Source organism: Coturnix japonica, chromosome 4, assembly GCF_054131305.1.
Source record: "Coturnix japonica strain WE chromosome 4, WE-NBRP24, whole genome shotgun sequence".
Taxonomy (NCBI): domain Eukaryota; kingdom Metazoa; phylum Chordata; class Aves; order Galliformes; family Phasianidae; genus Coturnix; species Coturnix japonica.
Genome location: NC_140666.1, coordinates 24,227,671 through 24,250,015, shown reverse-complemented (window position 1 = coordinate 24,250,015; position 22,345 = coordinate 24,227,671). Strand labels below are relative to the sequence as shown.

The window sequence follows — 22,345 nt, the reverse complement described above, 5'->3', positions numbered from 1 at the left end:
GTAGAAGAACGCCTGTGCCATAAATAAGACACAGCACTGCAGTTAATTCTCTTTTAGAACAAATGCATTAAACATTTATTACACCAAATGTTAGTTTAAAACAATCGTTAAAATCCGTTTTCTCTCTGTCCACTGGAGATCGGTTATTCATTTAAAGTTGATGAAGCTTCCCTAATTTCAACGTCGTTATTTCTATGGGCACATAACAGGAGCCATTATATTTTAGATTCATGTAGCAACGTTGCCTGATTTCTTTCTCACACTTCGCAGCTCCTGTTGCAAACCTTTGTACTGAATAGGAATATTTCACTTAAAAATGAGTCTCTTAATGACCCCTGTCCGGAAATACAAGCACAGCATGTACAAGAGGCAGAAGTCAGCTCAGAGTAACGCACACACACTGATGACTTAAAAAGTGAAAAAAAGAAATGAGCTGAAATGATCTGTCTCACAAGTAGCCATTTGCCATAGGCTTTTTGCACTTTGTTCTTTGCTAGGCTATTTATCCCCTTCCTAGCTGAAAGCAAGGATAAGGGCCCCCATGTTTTGCCAGCGTCTGTCAAACCCCAATGGAGATGGAGGCTCTCCATGCTGTTGGGCCTCAAGCAGCCCTATGCTCCAGGGCTGTGCAGGAACTGGGCACGAGACAGGCAGGCTCAGGCATTGCTCTCTGCTACTGCTCACTGTGGGACTGACTCCCCTTCTGATGTTCTACAGAGGCCACTCACCAGAGGATGAACAGCCTCTGATGCATTCCTCATCAAGGGAAATTAGGGATCACATCTTAGGTAATAATGAATGCTGAAAAGGGCAACTGAAACCTTTAGCTTTTAAAATACACTAATTGACAGTAATTAACATGCAGATCTTGTCAGATTAGGACTAAGAAAATTGCTGCCATCTACTGCTGGAAAGAAATATGTGAATGCTGAAAGCCTCTTCCAAAAACGGGCTACGAACTGCTATGAACTGAAGGGAGTGTATTTCAAGGGCATGTCAAGCACTGGGAAGGGAGGTTGTCACAGAGGTCCGAGGTTCAGGCTGGGCAGATAGAGCTCTTCCTCCTCTCTGAACATTTCTCAAGTACAGAGGAAAGAACTAAGGAGGCTGGTAGGCACCTTCCATACTATGCTCTATGCAGAGCTGTACTTATAATACATCCCCAGGTATCCCAGCAACTCATGGTTGTGACATACAGGCACATTTTATCAAAGGGATAATTGTTCAAACCTTAAGAAAACCTTTTACTTTGGATTCTCCATTTGTTTAAAATTTAAAATTTAAAAATCTCTGCTGCTGGTTTGGGGCAGGTCAGCCCAGTGAAGATGATCCTGTCTCAGGGATTTATAAACTTGGTTTTCAACAGAAACTCTGACCTACAATGCAAGAAGGTGTCCTCCTGAGAAATACAGAGTGGAAAAACAAGTCTTAGAAGGGAAGCATGGAAAAATGGGTTGGTATTCAGTCAAAGCTCTGAGAGCACAGCAAGAGTCTGCAAAGCAGAATTCTCAGGTCCTGTTCCCAGTCCCTGCACCCATCAGAGGATGGTGCACCAAGCACACCAAGGCGTGCTTGTGCTTCCTCTTAGGCAGGATCACTCCAGGACCCACAGCAATGACCCACTTCAACCATATATTTTCCATCCAAAACATCTGCCCTGGGCATAGAGAAATATCTTTGTTACACAGTGAGATCCATGCAGCAGGTCTAAGCCCTTTACGTGGGCCATGGTTTTCACTGGGAATGTTCATCTAGCAGGTGTTACCTGACCACATTCTGCCTTGGGTGAGCTCCACTAGATTTAACATTTCCCTCTTGGCCTCACACCACTCTTTCTCCATGATGAAGAGAGCACAGCAGCATGTTTCAACTTCCCTCTGCAGCAACCACAGCCTTTACTGAGCACACGGCTGACACAAAGCATCTTTGACAGCAGTGTTCACAAAGTACTTCAAGTCTTGGTCCCACAGAAAAGAAAAAAAAGAAGAAGAAAAAAACCAACAAAACAATGTCTGATGTGTTCAGTCCAGCTCTGCAGTCTCTGCAAAGCAACTGCTGCGATTCTGCTCCATCGTGAGGGCAGCAATGCCACCAGTCCTCCGAGCAGGTGATTGATTCTACTGGGACTTTCAAGGAAGGAACAGGCTGTCAGAAAGGGATGAGAACAGATCAGACCTGCCTCAACTACAAAACATCTTCCATTGCCTCTTACTTCTCAGAACTCTCTCATGGACACAAAGCAGCTGAGAAGCAGCACTTAGATCTCTGCTGAGACCTCAGTGCAGCAGTAATTAGGAGGGTGAAAAGCAGTAATTTTCTTGAGTAGTTTTCTCTCTCCTGTACACACACCATGCTTAGCACATCGACTCATCAGCAATTAAAGCCTACTCTTTAATCTCCAACACTTTCGTTATATAGCTGGTAGTCAGAAGTATCTGAAATGCCTGAAGTAGTCCTTCCATTCCCCAACCTCAGCGGCAAGGAAAAATAAAGAAATAAAAGGTTGAAAGGAGAAAGACCTCAAATACATATCCTCACGTTTAGGCAAAACCACACTCAGAAACAAGACAGCCTCCTCAACCTGGCACATTCTTCTTGCACCTCTCATTCCAGCTCCTGCAGGCGCATGGCAATGCCTGGCACAAAAGTAGCAGGCAGCAGCTGGTGTTTGCACTGAGGAAGAAGCAGCCTCTCCTGTCCCAGGTGCAGCACCCAACCTGGGGCACAGCAGCACCAAGAGCCCATGCACCAGTGCTGTGCACCACAGCACCATCCCGCTGCAGCTGTGGACAAAGACAGAAGGGTTTACTTGTTAAATCGTGACGGAACTGGGTGCCTGAATAATGTTTTCCCAGGAGAAAGAAACAGCATAAGGTGGGTATTTCATCCTAGAAAATGGTAAGCAGTCTTTCAGTCTCACAGAAATCAGCCCAACAGAAGCATTTATCTCAGGTTATCCCACGAGGATCACTTCAGCTGTACTACCCAGTGAAGAACATCTGTACAATATTTGCCTGCCAGGAAAGAAGTCTCTACTGCACTTTCCCAAAAGGAAAACTTTGATAGCCTTTCGCCGACAGGAGTAATAATTATCCACATAGGAGCATACCATTAGAGTTCCCTTGACAAAGATTTATTTATTTATATATCTCTGCCCTGGAAGAAAACAGATGATGAATGAAGTGCTACTAGATTTCTTTTGCTAACACAGCTGCAGAGGAAGAGAAAGGAGAAGAAAACAAAAGTCACAGCACAAATAGAGCATCTAAAGGGGCAACTCTCACAGCAAGGCTAACAGAGCACAAGGGAAACACTGCCAGGTGCAACTGCGGTGCTGAGGTGAGCACCTCATAGCAAGGATAACCCTCTCATTAGGTGCATGGCTGTCACTGCCCTTGCTGCCTCCAGTCTGACGTCACTGGCCCCCTTTGGCAGCCAGGGCCCTTGGAGGAGTGTGCAAAGGCAGGAGGAGAACAAGAGAGAGACTTGCAGTTATTTCCCCAGCTCTGCTGTGGTGTTCTTCCTACTGTTCTCTCTTTCAAGAGATCTTAAGAAGCTGACAGAGAGAGAGCACGCGGTGTCAGACATTACATGAGGGACGCAGCTTAACGTGCTCATTAGTCTGAAAACAGGAACCCACCGCAGCTAGTCACAATGCTACCACTGTGGCAGAAAGAGAGCAAACACTGATTTCTTTTCCTGTCTATTATGGTCATAAGAGCCTCACTATGTGAATCAAGTCCTCTAGTCCCACAGCTTTTATAAAAAGATGGTATCAGAGTCAGAGTTTGCAGATAAATGAACATGACCCCTTCTTTGTTCATAGCTTCCCCATGATGTCTGCCCCTCCCAGCATTCGTCAGCTCTGTTAGACGTTCTCCTTGGAGAGACATGAGTGCAGACAAGCACTGAGGCAGCAACCCTGTGGAAAGTCAGGATCCTGAGGTCTGCAACTCACTGACCTGCAGCCCGGAGCCCTGATTCTAGTATCTATACTGTACACTGCCTTATCCAGGACAACGACCTCTGATGGGAGCATTGCCTTAAACGAGCAGCTTGAAATTTCCATAAGAATATGATCACAACACTTGACAGAATGGCTCATGGCTCTACTACATAATTTATTTCTTTGATTCCCGCTAACAGTCTTGTCAAACGAGTATAGATTTATTATTTTAATTATCTCAAGCTTGTAGAGATTCAAACATCTGTTATAGGTGTTCAATAACTATTAGAACAGCAATCAATTTTTTTCTTAAGCGGGGGAGTGATTCATGGTGCTCTGTGAATAGATAAACTCACTATGGTCTACCAGAAAGATACTTAGAAAGAAAGAGGCTCTTTTAATTAGCTTCTAATTAATTCTGTTGAGGAAGCCGAGATGAACATAACATTTCAGGAACACTACAAGTCATTTAATTACAGGGTTTGGTGTGTTACCCTCAGATTTCTCATTGCCAAAGTAACAGTGTTTTCTGTTCTGTTTCCCAGCAGGACAGTGTTGATGGATTATCTATACAGCTTATGTTGAACATCCTCTGTCCCACACGGCTTTTGTGCTTGTGTAGTAGCTTTATCAGTCAGCAGTGACAGACCATCAGAAGAATTCAGCCCAGAGCTTTGCCTGATGCCATCTGAATTCCCCTTGAGCTTTACTTCATGCCAGTAAAGTCAGAAAAGGAGGAGATTTCCAGGGCTAACTTGGCACAAAGGGCACCATTAAAAAAGCATGTCTTCTGGAGAGCACAGATAGATCTGAGAATACCAGCATCTATCCTGAGATGAATTAAAGAACAAATACACATCTCAAGAGTAACATATACACTCAAGCAAGCCTATGAGACTCCATTCTCTGAGAAACTGTCAGCAACAGTACAGAAAGGTGAAAGCAGTGGGAGTTCAGGACACAATTAGTGACTCAGAACTACATTTTCCAGGTATCAGCCTATTCATAACAGAAGAGCTGGCCTTAAATATGCACTTCCCAAGGACTCGTATACATGGTATTTCAGGTCCTAGGGCAGAACTGCTGGCTCAAATGACACTTGCTTGGATGGGCATCAATGCCCTTAGTTTCCAGTCCTCCAGCATAATATCAGCCCTACTCAGACTGCTTCACTCCATAACTCCCTGTGTCCCACAGCCCCACACAGGGCACTGGCAGGAACACTGCAGAAGGCACTGAGAAACCTGAGGCTGGTCCTGAGGCAGAGGGAAGGACCAGCAGACAGCAGCACCTGAGCACATGCTGGACTGATTGCTCAGGCCCAGCCCAAACAATGCAGGAGCTGACCAGGGCTACTGAAGCCTCAGAGCTGCAGCAGACCACAGGAAGATGTGTGGATAACAGGTCTCTGTTCGCATAATGAAGGGTCTGGAGGACAAGTTTTATGAGGAGCAGGTAAAGGAACTGGGACTGTTCCATCTGGAGAAGGGGAGGATCAGCCTCTTCTCCCATGTTGCAACACTAGGACCAGAGGTGACAGCCTCAAGTTATGCCAGGGGAGGTGCAGGTTGGATATTATGAAAAATTTCTTCTCTGAAAGAATAGCAATGCATTGGTATAGACTATGTGAGGAGGTGGTGGCACTGTTCCTGGAGGTGTTCAAGAACTATAGAGCTGTGGCACTGAGGGACATGGTGCGGGTGGGTTGTGGTCAGACTGGGTGGTCTTAGAGGTCTTTTCCTACCTTAATGATTCTATGCCTGTGATCCACCAGGCTCAGCCATCATCCCTTGGAGCTACTAAGCCAGGTATATGCACACACACACACACACAGTATCTTTAACACTGCCCTCATTCCATCCCTCCCATTCCCAACTAACCCACACAGCACCATTTCCACAGACCTCCTCTGTTCAGGACCTTGTCCAAACCAATGAAGGAAGGAAACTGAAGACAGAGAAAACTACTGAACTCCTGCTGCTGTCTTGTAACTGCATCCTGTCATCTATTATTGTTGCTCTAGCAGCAGGTATTTTTGCAGGTGCCACTGAATGCAGAGCTGACTTCCCATCCCAAATGCACTATGCAATAAACCTCCAAGAATCCACTGCATCCCACGCCACCAGCACAGTGCATACACAGTTAAACAAAGAAACGTTCCTCATATAATACTTTGAGCCACTGCCCTGGAAAGAAAAGAAGTAGGTCTTTGAAGGTAGCAGGGCTTCATTTCATGCAGAACAATAAAGGACCACAACAGTAACAGATGCTTACCCGCTTTTCTTCAGTCTGTCCTTGAAGAATTTTAAAAGATTAAAGACATGGAAGTAGAGACAGCTCAGAAAGTACAGAATGCACTAAAGACTGAATGGATAATAATGGTCCATTTTACCAAGTTTTATATGAGGAAGAGACCTGCCTCAGGACAAAATTTAAAGAGAGGGAAAGAATTCCTGCAGTCTTTACAATAAAATGGAATGTTACACAGGAAAATTAAGCTTTAACTTAGGAAAATGAAGGAGTTTCTTCTAGTTGCCCTAGATTTCAAATCCATCAACCAAAGACACAAGCGACCCAACATAACTAGGAAATTAACAGTTTTCTCATGCCAGCCTTTGATGTTGCCTACCTGGCAAAGGGAGCATCTCAGCACAGCAATTCTACCCTTCCAGACTCTGACTCAAAGTTCCAAAAGAATTAAACATGTTTACATCTGCCAGCTGAGGTACTAACAAAAAGATGGTTATTACTTTACTCACCATGGGCAGACTCGAATGAATTTGCAGATCAGATTTATGGTAGGAAGGAGGATAAACTTGTAAATAAGCACACATCCTATGGAACTAAGTCAGCAGAAAAATGAGAAGGGAGGAATGGATGAATGGAGCATCAAAGCCCATGAAACTGATGAGACAGAGCCCATTGTCTAAAGAGAGAAGGGCTTTAAGTAGGATATTAGAAAGATGTAGTGAGTGAAAAGAAATACCACAAACCTGATAGCTGCCCTCCAACAGAAAGCAGATAGCTCTTAGCTTGAAGAGGAATACTGTCCTCTCCTCTACAGTAGATTTCTTTAGTTCCTAAACCTCATAGTCATTCCCTTATGCAATGAACAAAGCCAAAACTTCTAGCAATGTAAACACAGATGCAAAACCAAAGAGCAGCTATCCATCTTAAAACATCCAGTTCCAAGACATCTTTGGCTAAGTACTGAATAGATGAAAATTACAACAGCAGACTTGTCAATCAGTAGAAATTTAATAGTGGATGTAAAACCCAAACGCGTTCATAGCACAAGTACTGATGCAATGTGAAGCCTTTACCCCACTGCATCACTTACATCCCATGGGCTTCAGAAACCTTGCATTAAACCAGCTGTACTAACACACTCAAGGAGAAAGCCCATTCCTACTATTCTTGAATACTACCCACAGCTGTAGCTGGCACTCAGTGTGTTTCTACTGTCAAATTTTCATTTGGTTTTCCAAATAAGCAAATAGCTTGTTAGGAATTTGGTCCAGAATTAAAAACGAAGCTCTGAGGACAGAAATATAAAACAAAAGGCATTTTTTTCAGTGCCAGCAGAAAAAGGTAGAACCAAGATTTCCACTTCTTTTCAATTCCACCCATTTTTTCCTGATAACGTCCTGGGTGCAGGACCACAGAACCTTCATTTTTTAAAGCTTACTTCGAGTTTGCGGGATCAACCAACAGCTTTGAAAAATACTACAAGACTGAGCAAATATGACAGAGTTCATTGAGAGAAAAGGGTGGAACACTGTGATAACACCTTTCTCTTGCCTTTGTAAAAAATAACTGCGCGCTGATATTTTCTTCTTTTATTAATTTTTTTTTTCTAACCGAATCTAATTCTTCCAATTCAGCATCACAACAGTTAGTGAAAAATAGGATCTTCAATTACTAAAGGCAAGAAATAAACTTTATACTTCGTCATACTGGTTACAGCAATTTCCACAGTAATTATCTTATGCACATCATCCAACACCTTGTCTGGAGTGAATTTTCTACTTCATTTATTACCAGCATAGAAAGATATATTTAAGAAGTTATAAGAAGGAAATAATTGCCTTGGGGAGTCACACTTGCTACTGTGTTCTAAATTCTAAAACAATACTCCTATGAAAACAGATTTGGCTTTTAACAAGCAGCATCAATAGAGAACCAGAAACAAGAGGGCATGCACTGCTTGTGCCCTCTGTCCATTGACTCCTAGGAATCCCTGAACTTGTTGACCAGTTCTATTTAAATGCAGCACAGAGTGAGATGTTCCAAAAATGCTAAGCACCTACAAGTTTAAGAGTGAATGCATATGAGACATAGAGTTTCATTAAGGCACACAAAGGAAGTAGAAAAGCACTGCAAAACTTAATAAGATAATACCTTTCAGGAAGAGAAATTCTTGTTCCTGTCCTATGCAGATCTCTGTCATCTCATGTAATTCAGATAAGATGTCGGTCAACTGCACACAAAAATGTATTTGTTCTATCTGACAGTAACTGGTAAGGATTACAGAGAATGCAGGCTAGAGACGATTCATGCTCTCAAGCTTTTAAGTCTGACAATGATTTAACTAACCACTTGATGAGCTTCTGGCTTTTCCTAGCAGTGCATGAGCTGGATGTGCACAGCTTCCACCTTGCTTTGTGGGGTCCTTGAATTAGTCATCACTGCTTTTGGCCAACAGTTCCAAATAGCAATGAAAAAAAGAAGTGTCTTGGTGATATGCATGAGAGCTGACTTAACTCAGTGCTTCCCAAGTGTTGTCTGCAGTGCAACCAGGCTGTCAATGGAGAAAGCTTTTCTTGTTCTGTCTAACGAATGTGCATTTAATCAAGCTGCGCTGAAATGCAAGCTAACTGGTAATGAATTAACTTTGTGATTGCTGACCATTGTATTGTATCTTTTAATTTCAATGCACTTTTGCAGATTTTCTAACACTTCCCCCATTTCTGGTGAAAAAAAAAAAAAAAAAGTCCTCAAATAAACTGAAATTGCACAATCTCACAAGGAAACAAGGCCAGTCACAGATGACAAAGACCTGCAGTCCCTCCTTACTGCACACGGCTGGATATTTTACTGTTATTGAAACAAACTGTGACATGTTACAAACATAAATATGCAGCTGCCTGACATTTAAATTATTAGCAGAGAGGATCTGAGGTGACATAAGGTATATGTATGTATATGTATGTATGTATCTAGAGAAAGACTGGTGGAAAAGAATCACAGCTGTGAACCACAAGTAACACACCATGTACACAATGAACCTATGCAGCAATCATGCCACGTTTCTGCTCTTTGATGTGGAAAACAGAACAAAAGAGTAGCATACAAGATGTTTGCCTGAAGTGTCGGACACCCAAACTGAGTCCATCACAGCAGGGACTCAGACCTGAACTAACCAGGCAACACAAGCTCACTGACAGTTCATAGACTGACTTAGCTTTCTTCCAGAATCTCACAGTGGCTAGAATGATCTTCCTCATCAGGTATCTCTGAAACCTCTTAACACCTAAACATACCCCTAACATTCTGCATTCCCAAACTCCTTCTGTTTGAAGCACAGTGAGCTTGGTAACTACGTCATTCAGTGCCCTCAGGGACTCTGGGATACATCTCAACATAATCCATAGACTTATGGATGTAAAGTCTTATGCATGGCCACAGACTTATGGACAGACATCCTCAGAGAAGGATTCAGCAGAGAAGCTGGATACAGAACTCAGATGTCCTGGCTCCCAGCCCCACACTTACAGTATCATATCTCTATGCCAGGCACACAGATGCTGCAGTTTTAAGCCTATTCATCTTCATGTCAGGTGCTACCTCAACTAACATCAAGTAAAGATGATGTGGAAATTTCACCCAAATTTCTTGCCTTGCCAGTCTCATTAGAAAGCAGACCACAAACACTGGTGCACTGAGACCTTCCTGCTTGCTCCTTTTCTTAGGGATTTTGCTTCATCTTGTTCTGCTGCACATAAACATATCTAACCAAATTACAGGTGAATATAAAACGACACACATAGCATGGTCCTGGAGGGTGTTACACTTCCACCAGCCCTCCCAGCCTCAGGCTGTCCATCCAAGATCATGCTAGATTGCTTCATACTTGGATAATTTAATTTAGTTTAAAACAATCCTCACAGCAAAACATGACTTTGAAAAATCAGTTTACACGCTGCTGTCAGGAAGCTTACCTTAAGTAACTTTTACTACCAATCTGCTTCCAAAAGTCTCTGACAGCCAGCTGTGCATACGTTAGAGGAAGCCAGCATCCAGAGAAATTGGCTAAAATCAGAGAGGAAGGTTAAGAGCTAAAACAGCAGGCAAAAAGAAGATGGTAGCTGAACATCCTACTTAGTTACAGGAGGTCTACAAACACTCTTAGATGCTTTCTGAGAGAACAGGTCACTGAGAGGTTACGAAGAGGAATAGAACTCAATGAAAGATCAGCAACATGAAAGTGGGCTGTAATTTCTCCTAAAAAAAGGAGCTCTGAATTTGATGGAGCTGCCGGGGCCAACTCTATCCCCTGCAAGAACTTTTCTTCTTTCCTGTGGAGATCAAACAGATTTGCAAAAGCTCCACAATCTTCAAAATTCTTCTTGTAATAAGGTACAACAATGTCTGTGGCACGGCCAAGAAACCAGCATTAAGGTTGCCACAGTAGCTTCCTTCAGAGATGTTATAGCTGGGATTTTTCACTGGAGCTTGAAAGACAAAGGGACTCAAATAACGTAGACAAAAAGCACCAGGAACCAAGTGACTCAGACTTCTCAAGTTTCCTTGGTGGAGGAATACAATTAGCCTTCCATAACGGGTCTAGCTAGGCTTCATAAATGAAGAGCCCCAGCCAACTGGCCTGAATCCTGCAGGGACTCTTGTGGTGGAAAATGGAGCACCCTCAGCTGCCTCTTTGGTCTTCATTGGCCAACACGTGGCTCATCCTTTAAGCACGATCTTAATGAATTACATAAACTCATTCCACCCCTCTTGCTTTCAAAGTTTCTTATACAAGAAAATAGAAATACAATTTAATTAACTTTTCTCCCCACTCCAGCCATTGCTTCCTTCTCACTCTCTCCTCAATTCTTTATATTTCATTTAAGCATTCCTCACGCAGAAATGGGAGTGGCACTAGCAAAGAAGGATTGTGATAGAAACATGCTCAGGTGACAAGGAAGTTCTCAGACTCTTTCATAACCCACAAGATGGCAATAAATGCTATGCAGACACTGACATGCTCTATGTAGTGCCAGATGGAGACCTGCAGAGTACATCTCTCTGCCACCAGCCTCACAGAGGGCAGAATACGCAGGGGTTCCTTACACTGCCTGGGCCCAAAAACTTCTTATATTTGGGCAAGAGAGAGAACAGTCTTCAAAAACAAGAAACCAAAGCAGTGACAATAAAAGCTGAGGGACATGAAAGATCCCAGTGCCAGCTTGGAGAGTTATCTGCTTTACTCCACGGCTGCAGTTCAGCACCTTCACAACAGCACTGTACTCAGGTATCACGGCCAGCATTTAAGCAAATTCAAATACCTATGTTCTGAAAAAAGTACTATTATCATTGTTCACTATGCAGAGACTGAAACATACACCCCCTAAGCTTCCCCATACACAGGAGGTCAGGATACAAATGAATGCTTACGGTGAGGTCCCACATATCTACACAGGCACCATCATTTGAAGAAGCGATTCTCTGTTTTGATATTCTAGCAAATGTTCTTCCCCTAAAGTGTGGGAAAGACACATGCTGAGGAACTGGTATAGAGCATATGGTGCTGAAACAGCAAGCTGATAAGTCTTTAACAGCTTCTGACAGTGGTAAAAGATCAATTATTGCACCATAAATATTAAAAAGTTCCTCCAGCCTTTTGTTGCAATGAATGTATATTTAAACATCAGTGTCTCCCCTTAATAGCAGCCAATTTGCTATAGAATCTGAAAGTCATACATCCCCACAAAATTAAACTACGTGCTCAATTGCTTCACGTTTATATCTCCAGCTGCTAAAAAACAGGCCTGGCATTCACAGCACAAATTCTTGGAGCTACTGAAACCGCAGGCAATCTGAAACTGGCTCTTGACCCCTTGTTAAAGGTAAAATGGAATCGTCAGTGCTTTCCTTTCTGCATAACTGCAGAAGTTTACAGCAAAAATAACCAAGAACACTTCTAGAAAGAATTAGGGAATGGGGCCTGATCTCCCAGATTGTCGACCTCACCAGCTGAGATGCATAAGCACAATGGATTCTTCATGCATGAAATTTCTGCAATGCAGAAGTGGGTACATGGAGGAAGGGGGGAGCACACAGACACACACACACTTAGTAGCTTTGATTTTAATCATTAAGCAAATTAGCAGCTCCCAACAGTTCTCTGTGGAAAGTCACTGAGGTTAAACAATTATGGTATACGATTGCTACTAAAATTAACAGTATACATGGCATTTCTATGGAGATTTAATGACAGAACCACAAGTAATGACCCTCAGGTCCAGTTCAAAGCAGCACTGAATGAAAACTGACACCAAGATGCAGATCTTGGATTTGAGTCCAGAGCTAAAATGTCCTATTACAGCTCTGAAATTATTCATTTGGATCCACTATTACTATTTAATGGTGACATACTCCAGTAGTACATCCTCTTCTTGCTCTGGAAAGCTTCCCGTCTAAGGGAACAAATCTGAACATACCTCTACCTTTAAACAAATGCCTGTCTCTGCTGACTGTTGTGGGTCACGCTGTTAGTACAAGGCACTATTTGTATCAGTGGCACAACCCACTGATAGCAGTGGAGGTTAGGGCTCATTTATGTACCAACAGGCCCGACACTCAAAACCAATGGAGAGAAGGGAAAAGAATGCAAAGGGTAATGAACTCAGGAGTCCCAGTAGTGCACTGGAGAAAAGCATAAAGTAATTCCCTTGCTTCCAGGTCAGTGCACCATCTGCCAGGCCAAATTACTGCTTTGCTTCTCATGTGTTTCAACACTTACCAACAATCCAGATTCCCAACATGTACTGTGGACATGGTCAATCACACATATAGCAAGAAGACTGCATGCACAGATATTGGTAGGACATTTCTATCCACTTTGGTGTTATACATACGGCCATAAAAGTAGTTTATTTAAAGTCCCCTGCATGGGAATCTCCTATTTTTCTCTCTTCCACCTGGAAGAAATGCACTGGCATCAGCTCTTGTTGCCTCTCCTCTGTTTTTCATCTATATCTTCCTACCTTTACACTACCTGAACTTCTTCATTCTACTTCATTTTCTGTCATATTCAAGGTGCAGTGCTTAGGATGATGGTCATTCTCAATCAATCGGATTGTTTTATCCCCTGTTTCAAATGAATAAATACAGTTTCTCCTTTTCCCTGTGACATTTTGAGTACAGATCACTGGATAGCACAAGGACAATTGCTATTGCTGACTTTCGCAGCTTAGCACTTAATCACAGCTTTGTCCATCAGTTTTAAGTGTGTTCCCTTTCCTTCCTAGCAATCATACTTATCGTAGTTGGAAATGCCACCCTGAAGTTAGAACCATCTGCTGCTCCTAAGCATCCTCAGCTCTGCAGCCTTCTGTTTTTACCCTCACGTCAGACCTGAGCCAAGGTTCAGATCTGTCCTAGCAGACTGCAGTGATAGCAATTTGGACTATTTTTGAACATCTTCAGCTAACCCTGCCGAGAAAGTAAGTTTGCATGAAAGAGTCAGAGTGCACATTTGAGGATAAGACCACAGTCATCAATGGGGTAAGCTAAACAAGAAAGGAAATTAAAGCAACATTAAAAATTATAGTGGTGCCCTTGGGAAGACAGTAGCATGAAAAAGTTGAGTTTACATCTTCCTTCCAAATCTAAGACACACTGTCCATGCCATGTATTAAATGATGATCAATTGCACAGAGCACAGTAAGCATGCCAGAGGGGACACCATCTGACTAACAAAAGGCTCAGTCAAAGACAAGGAAACCAGTCTTCTCCAACCTGGGATGACCTTCTCCATGCAGAAACTACACATAGATGGTTAAGGTGGGAAGAGTGCTTGTAACTAGCTGTCAGCAAACTGCTTGTAACAACTAAAGTGAGTTGTAAAACAAGCCTTCCCCTTAGTCATCAAACAAAGCAAGAAATCGAATGCAGAGGGAGAAAGAATTTCTTCTTTCTACCAACACACATTCAGAAAATATACAGAGAAGCAGTGGCAGCAAACATGGCTCTTGGTATCTGTGAAGCTGCCTGGGCCACATGTGGCTGATTTCAATTCTCTTAAGACAAATTCTTATTTCTTCAATACTAGGACTTTTTTCACCCCTAACATTTTCATTTCTGAAAACAGAATGCTTGTCTTAGTCTGGGTGATTTATTTCTGCAGTTTGGCTCTGCCTCAGTCCTAGCAGTATTTTTTTTTGTTGTTGTTGTTGTTGATTTGTTTATTAAGGATTTTTAAAGAGGATTTTGTTTTTACAGAATATCCCAGATTGACAGCTCCAAGAAATGCAGGCTCCCACTGAGCAGCGATTTGTGTCAGGCACAACAGTGCAAGTGCCCAGTACCTTCCCTCCTCTGCTTCCAAAGGAGAGCTGCAACATCCAGCAGAGCAATAGGCCATGCTGCTACATGCTGCAGCAGGGCGCAGCTTCACTAGTGTGAGCCAGGTCTACAACCGGAATGGCAGCCCCAAGGAAACTGAATGGAGATCACTCACTGTGAGATGACACCCCAACCAGCCGACCTGTAAACCAGCAAACCTGAACTCAGAAACCCAGAGGTGTCAAACATCTCACAAGTTCTGCTGTAAATCAGACAGATCCTGATTTGATTAATCGCCTGATATAACTTATGAGCAACGATTAATAAAATTAATCTTTGACACAGTTCAGCTTCCTTTGCAGTTGGCCACAGCAAAGTGGGGAGGGAACAAAACAGCTCAGAGCAGGACACAGTAAGGGCTCAGAGCTTACAAAAACTCCCACTTTAATGAAATACACAAATTTACCAAGCACCAAACTCAAAAGACAAATCAAACCAAGACATATTAATCACAAATACACTTTAGTCTATATTAGACAACAGGTTTGATAAACCAAAAAGGAGAGAGATAGACATTAGTTTAGGAACATGATTTCATCTTTGCTCAAATATTAACCTTCATTGAATTTTATACCCTGATATTATTATTCTATTTCATATCCCTTCACGCTGCAATAGTTTTCTTTTATATTCATTTTCTTTCCCATTTTTGATACCTTCTTCCTTACAATATCCTCTGCATGCTGTTTCACAGATGCAGCTCACTCCACATAAAAACATAGTTATAATCCACTTACCAGTATCTGCTATAGAAGATACACATTTCATCCATGAATTTCAACAACAGTGAAAAAAAAAATCAGGCATGCTCATTCTTTCTGGTTTGTTAATGCCAGACTAGTGTTTCCAATTCAAAGCCTATAATAGACCATGTGCTACCTGCACACAGGTGTATAAAATAATGGCAGATCTAACAAGCTCAGCTGTGACTATGTCCGTTGCTAAACTCAGCTGGTTGTTGGGCTCACTGTAAAATGCTTCTTTTGTACTGTATGCATTTTTATTGCTCAGGCTAAGGAAATAGGGAGCTTTAAATGTGCAAAATATTAAGTGTCTCTCCTTATCAGTGTCCCCATATCCCTAGAGGGAGTGGGGCCCACGCCTGAAAAGTTGACTGTAGAATCATAGAGCATCTGAATTTGGAAGGGACCTGTAAGTATCATTGAGTCCAATTCTTGGCTCCACACAGCACCACCCAAAAATCAGGGTTGCAACAACCCAGCAATAAGGCTGCCTTTCCATGTACTAATCCAGTATGCTCAGTACAGTGCTTGGGACAGTAGACAGCTTACTAATGCAGCTGCTGTGCTGTTATTAGCTTGAATTTCTGCAATAACAGGAACTGCAGACCACAAAGTGAATGCAGCAGCATCTCCAGGGAACGAAAATACAAATGACTGCAAGGAGCATATCCAAGGACATGGCTGCAAACTCCTGCACAGATTGAGCAACACCTGCTTTGCAAAAGCTGCAATAACTCCACACTGCCAATTGCCACGTCCTATGGCAAGAATTCACTTTTTGTGGCACGGTGGAGAGAAATATTGCTGTTTCTATTCATTTTCCCCACTGACCCAACTGCAGTGTGGGTTTATCTAAACAGAGGCCCAGCCAGCTAGCTCATGCACATACTAACTACACACAGTAGTTGTGGTGTAGTTGTGGTTCCAGCACTGGCCCAGTCAGTGAGAACACAGATGAAATTATCAGCCTTCTGGTGACTCAGCACTGCCCTGTGCAGCTCCCTAGGAATACCCAGTGCTGAAAACTCAATGGAAGGCTTTTTGTTGGAAAACACTACTTTGATCACGGCATAACTTCTGACTCCAGCATATCGAAGAAAACGTTATTAATTGGAACATTTAATTCTCCATTCAGTACCTTTTACAGAAGTCAAAAAGTCATCGTGTCAAGTATATGACATATCACAATAATAATAGCAAAAAAGTTTTCAATGTTTAAATATTTTGATTTCAAGCCTTAAATCACCACCAATAAATTCTATATGGAACACCTTACCAAGATCACAGCGTCTAATTCTGGGAAGACACTAACACTATTAATGATGCATCAACAGTGACTATTAATAATGCATCGGGCAACACCACCTAACAAATAACAACATGAAAAATGAAAACAGAATTATATGCTAAATAAGGTTTTATAACACCCTATCAGCTATAACTTTTTATTTGGTGGTGAGTTAACACCTTTGGCATACACTACAGGCCAGGGAGTTGTGCATGGTTACAAGTGGAATAGTGGTGTGTGACTGGAGGCTGGCACTGGAATCCTTGAGAAAGTTAGGAGAATTTAAGTCAACTTACTATTATCCTTGCAAACAGTTTCCCCACTTTTTGCTGTTGGCAGGGATGTCTCTCATTAAAGATTGAAGACCATAATTTTTAGATTCCAAAACACCCCAACAACACAATTAACATTGCATGAGCTGAAAGTAATCAAGCATCACTTAAAATGGCTGCAGGGTGTTTGGTATTTTGCTTTGTTTTCTTTTTAAATAAGCTGTGCAAGAATGTCCAGGAGAGGAAGGAATTAGTATCTCTGCCCTGAACCAGTCAGATAAAGGTCAGCACCTGTTTGTTCAGATATTTCAGTTTCAATTGCAGGGCTATTGCTAGTTCTTTGCCATTCCTTTAGCTCCAGTTGCAAGATGTGCCAGGCTGTGGATTTCAAATGGCCATAAGTGGAGATGCTGATGCCATGGAAATCAGACTTTGCAACACATACATTAATGAAAGAACTCTGTGCACCACAACACTTATTTCTTGAAGGAATCTAAAATGTCGGGGAAGCATCCAACCACTTAAAACAAAGTAGAGAAGATGAAACTGAGGGTGAGACAAGAGGGGGTTTTCTGAAACAAAGTTCATAGGGAACAAAGTTTCTTGAAAGCAGAGTACATTTAGAAGCTATACAAAAATTAATCCTGGAAATGTCATGTAATGAGGTAGATGCAAACTTCCAGGAGAAACCCATTTCATCTAAAATACTCTTTAGTCAATGAATTCAAAATACATTTCTTGAAACAAGTTTAATCGACTCCAGACAATCCAAAGAGAAGATCCAGTGACTAAAGCCAGGCTGCAATTAAGGGCAGAGGAACCGGGAACTCACACAGTGTGGTTCAGCAAATCAAGGCCATAGACACCAAGGACCACAGCTAACGGTGGTGACAGCAAGTGCACATGTAGAGGACAGGTTCAGGAACCCAGCACCCTGTACTGACAAAACAGGCCCTGAGTTACATACAGGTAAGATCAGAGCCAGCAAGAGAAGAAACCTGAGTACATGAGGGCTTGACAGAGAACCAAAGAGGAAGGAGAGCAGGGTAGCCTCAACCATCAGTGGCATTGTCGTGACACCTAGGAGCCACTGGGGCCTGTGGCTTCAAGCATATGGCACAGAACAAGTCCCAGATCATCAGACCCCCAACTACTCTTACTTGTTTCATGGCTGCTGTCAACAGTAGTGATAGTGAAAAAGAGAAAACCATTTTGCCCAGAAGCAGTGTGGGCCAAGGGAAATAAATTTACACTGACTTATTTCAGCATTTCCAAAATGATGTTTTGCCAGGATATCCAGTTCTTGGGAAGTGTCAAAATATTTGGTAGCAGCCTGATTCAAACTGACACAATTAAAAAAACAAACAAAAAAAAAGCTGCTTTACAACATGAAAAATCTGCCTTTTGGCCAGCTCTAACTGATAGCCCCATGTCAGTGCAAATAGAAACCAGGCATGTGTTTCTCCCTTCTCATTTTTCCCATTACTGCATTGCACAGCTGTAAGAACAAGGGGGTTGCTTGCCTGTTAGATCTCATCTAGCTGATATTTGTCTTCCATTTTCAATCAGCAGAATTAGCAGTCAATCAGTCAAGTTCTCTTCTACCATCATAGCAGAAAACGCAAAAGGCTCAAATTTATTTTATGGCTTTATAGCAGCCAGGCTACCTTTATAGATTTATGTCTTGCTTTTATGCTTTACAGAAGTCCTTGTAGCATTAGTAATATCATCTAGGCAGAAGCAATAAATGCCAGGACCCTTTACCACATGCAACTCTGTCCAACACCAAATCAAGTTTCTCAAGTGAAATATAGATTCAAGAAATAAGTGGCTGGAGGAGCGGAATCAAATTCATCTCAGTTAAGCTCTTGCCACTGATGTCAATATATTACATCCCTACTGGGTTAAACCAAATGTTTCTTCTGAAAGATGCAAGAGTGTAAGTACAGCTTTGGACCTGAAACTAGACTGATAAAGAACTCTCTATCTATTTTTAATGCTACACAGTTTCATACTTTCTAACTTTGATTCAGGCTTTTTGTTTGTTTGTTTAAGAAAAAGTAATAATTTTTATCCTTTTTATTCAAGCCTATCTAGAAGATTTAACAAATCCCTAGGAAATGTGTAAGAAGAATAAGACTGATTTTTATCTTTAATCTTAGTCAATGAAAAGATTTTAGACAAAAGACTGCAGATAACTAATAGTGTTTTCAGTCTCTGTTTCCAATTCCCCAGATCTTGTGGGAGAATTAAAGGTGAATTACAGCCGCAGTCTGGTGATCCACACTGCCATGTCTCTCTAGTGCTGTCTATTTACTTGATTCTGTAATACACCTCATCAAACTCAAGAGTTTAATCACTCCACCCTTAACACACAGGGCTAGGGGAACCAGAAGCTCAGAATACCTCCAGACAAAGAAATTCATTAACGTATTCTTCACTTCTTCATTAACACCTAAGTTAAAAACTACTGGTTGCCAATAAGTTCATGAAAAAGGAGCCTCAGGAATGATGCCTTCCAAATGGGGAAACTATGAGTCTGCAACACCAAACAAGGTTTGAAATCAAAAACTCCTCTCCATAAGAGGCTCTGCTGAACCCTGTGTGGTTGATGAACAGATCTGACAGATTGTACCCATAGCAAATCCCTCGCTCAGGCAGAGGGGTTTTCATGCTTTGTAAGGGCCACAACCAAACATTCTCCCCCAGCCCAGAATATCTGACCAAAGCCTGCCTTTCTCATGTCCAGCTGCCCATGTCTCTTGTTACACCAACAAAGTGATGAGCTGGTTGTTGATGGAGGGTCATGGTGGCCTAGGTTGGCCATGGTATGCGAATCCTCTGCAATGCCAAAGTTCATATCACACATGCACCATGGGCTGGAGAACTTCAGTACTTTTGGTAAAGATATTCTGGTGACCATGTGAGAACAAAGAGGCGCCTGTAGCCCATTATATGATCAGCCACAGCCGCCAGGCAAATTTTTCCATAAGCCCATCCACACACACTGTCTTACAGCCAAGCCTTTCTGCATGCTGGGAAAGGCTCCAAAGTGAGCGCTTCTGGTGCCTGGGGCAAAGGCCAGCCACGCTGCATGCTCCCAAGAGCCTTCACTTTGAATCCGTGCACACCAAGAAGCGATGCTTTGCCTGCTCTCTGAGCAGTGAAGATTGGGAGATCACAGTCAGAATTCATTGCCTTGTAGAGACGATTAGTGACAATGATTAATGGCTTAATAGCAAGTTCCCCATGAGTGCTTAATAATACAGATTAAGCCCTAATAAATGTGTTTCCTGCAGGTTGAAGTGACTAACTCTACGATCTATTAGACTTGTCTCATTATATACATAATTTTTCTTGGTAACTGTAGAAATTTCTAAAGAACTGGCAGCACCTGCCCCCAGAGTATTAAACAAACCTATTTTTCACTGGTGGAATTTTTTACAAATTAATTCCAGCTTTGAATATAGAAGTGCTACATTCCACATTCTCTTGTCCATTAGAAATATTCAACACTAATAAAAGCATTAAGAGAATTAAACTGTTAAATACTCTACATGCATTATAACAAATCACATCAAGCTGCAGTTTTGTACTCCATTCTCCAGCTATTTCATCTGTTTCAGTTACAAATTCACAGCACATAACATACACTGTGTAATTCCTCCCAGTTCCTAACAGTGATGCGTGTTGATTACCAAAGGAAAATTTCAACATACAGATGCTTTTAGTTAGCATCTGTCACAGACTCCAAAGATTAATAGATCTGGTGCTGAGTAACAGGTCCAAACTTCACAAAGCTCTGCTAATGTTTTGATCAGTCTGGAGCAAAAGGGTATTTAAGAGTCTGTCTGACAGCTAGAGGGAGGGAAATAATCACTTTGAATGAAAAATCCAAATTCACTCAACCAGCAATGAAATCGCACTGAATATTGATTCAAGGCTTTAATAAGCTCAGAAGTTCAAAGCAAGCACTGGAAGGCAAATATTCCCTCCTCTTCTGTCAGACAAATCCACAGTACTACCACAAGGTAGGATTTCGCTTCATTCTAAATATATAGGATTATAAGAGAAGTCTGAAAGCAGTCCTGCAATCCCTCTCTCCCCTACCTGCCCCCTGCTTTTTTATTTTAAAGCTGACAAGTTTAATGTTAGCTAAATTTTAGCCCACAGAGCATCACTTTAAAGTGATTCAAATCTAAGTGAATAGATTTCTGTCTCCCTTTGGCTTGCAGATATTATGCAATTGACATTTTTTCTTTTTTTTCTTCCCCTATAACAGACTAATCTGAGATCAACATTCAGCTCAAACTCAGCCTTCCTTCCGCCCAGCCATACCAATGCTCAGGGGCTACTATGCAAAGGATTTCAGATACTGCCGCACTGGAGGAGTTACTCCTGAGCAGCAGAAGGGGATCCCCATACTTTTGTAGATACTTACCAAACTGTCTTTCCTCAAGAGACAGTAGGATGCGCTGCGCTAAGAAAGGGAAGGAAAACACTGGTGTGGGTGAGAACTTTGCCTAAGGAGTTACTCATATGAGATAATGATCTGAGGAGAGCTTCCAGTAGTTTGTCTTCCAGGCTGCAAAGCACAAGTAGCAGCAGCATGTGCCTCCAGCACCCTCTTTCTGCCCTGTGACACTGCATCTATCATTCAACCTGAAAGTCAAAGTCCCTGAAAAGATCAGTGGTCCTTGAGCACGCTGAATACCTCTGAATGAACGAAATATGCCACATAATCACATAATGCTTTAGGCACTTAAAAGCTTTTTTGCCCCCATACCTTCCTTAGCCTGGTGTAAAGGCTCTGTGTGGTAACAAATGCCTCTCTGTTCTCTTTCAAAAGGGAGGGGAAAGAAAAAAAGGCAGATGGTTTCAAAGGGAAAACAAGCCCTCCTGTTACAGCTCCCCCTAAACCCAGCCAGGCACAACAAGGTCATAATTTCATTAGATTATCTGAGTACAACAGAACTCCTGCTTCTTCTTCTCGCCTACAGTAAAATGTCTGATTGTTTTCTTTTGGCAAAATATTAAATCCTGAAGCTTGATCCCTATGGGACACATCTTACAGCTGTCATTAGAGGCCCTCTGATCTTCAGGAATGAGAGAGATAAGAGCAGAAAATATCTGGATTTATATGCCTGTCATCAGAGCATCATTTTCATGTGTTATCAAGAAAAAGAAAAAAAAAAAGAGGTCAGATTGGTTGTACTATTTTCTTCAGCTGAAAGTTCAGAAAACAAAACTCACATTGAGTGTAAACAAAACAACCCTTCTTTCATTCCTTAAGGGACTAAATAGATACACATAAATGCATGTTCTCAATCCACACCTCTCAAATGTGCTCCACAAACCTCAAGGCAGCAGCCCCGACATATGATCACCAACCATTTTCCTGCAGCTGAACATTATATGGATCACTTGCTGCTGCACAAGCACTGATCTTTATCTGCATCTACACAAA

The 22,345-nt window shown here is 42.0% G+C and overlaps 1 long non-coding RNA gene across 1 annotated transcript in view; it reads right to left on the bottom strand.

Moving 5' to 3' along the window:
• Window positions 1–22,345, bottom strand: part of LOC146760997 (uncharacterized) — a 56,814-nt gene that overhangs the window by 9,111 nt on the left and 25,358 nt on the right. The gene's annotated exons all lie outside the window — the stretch shown is intronic.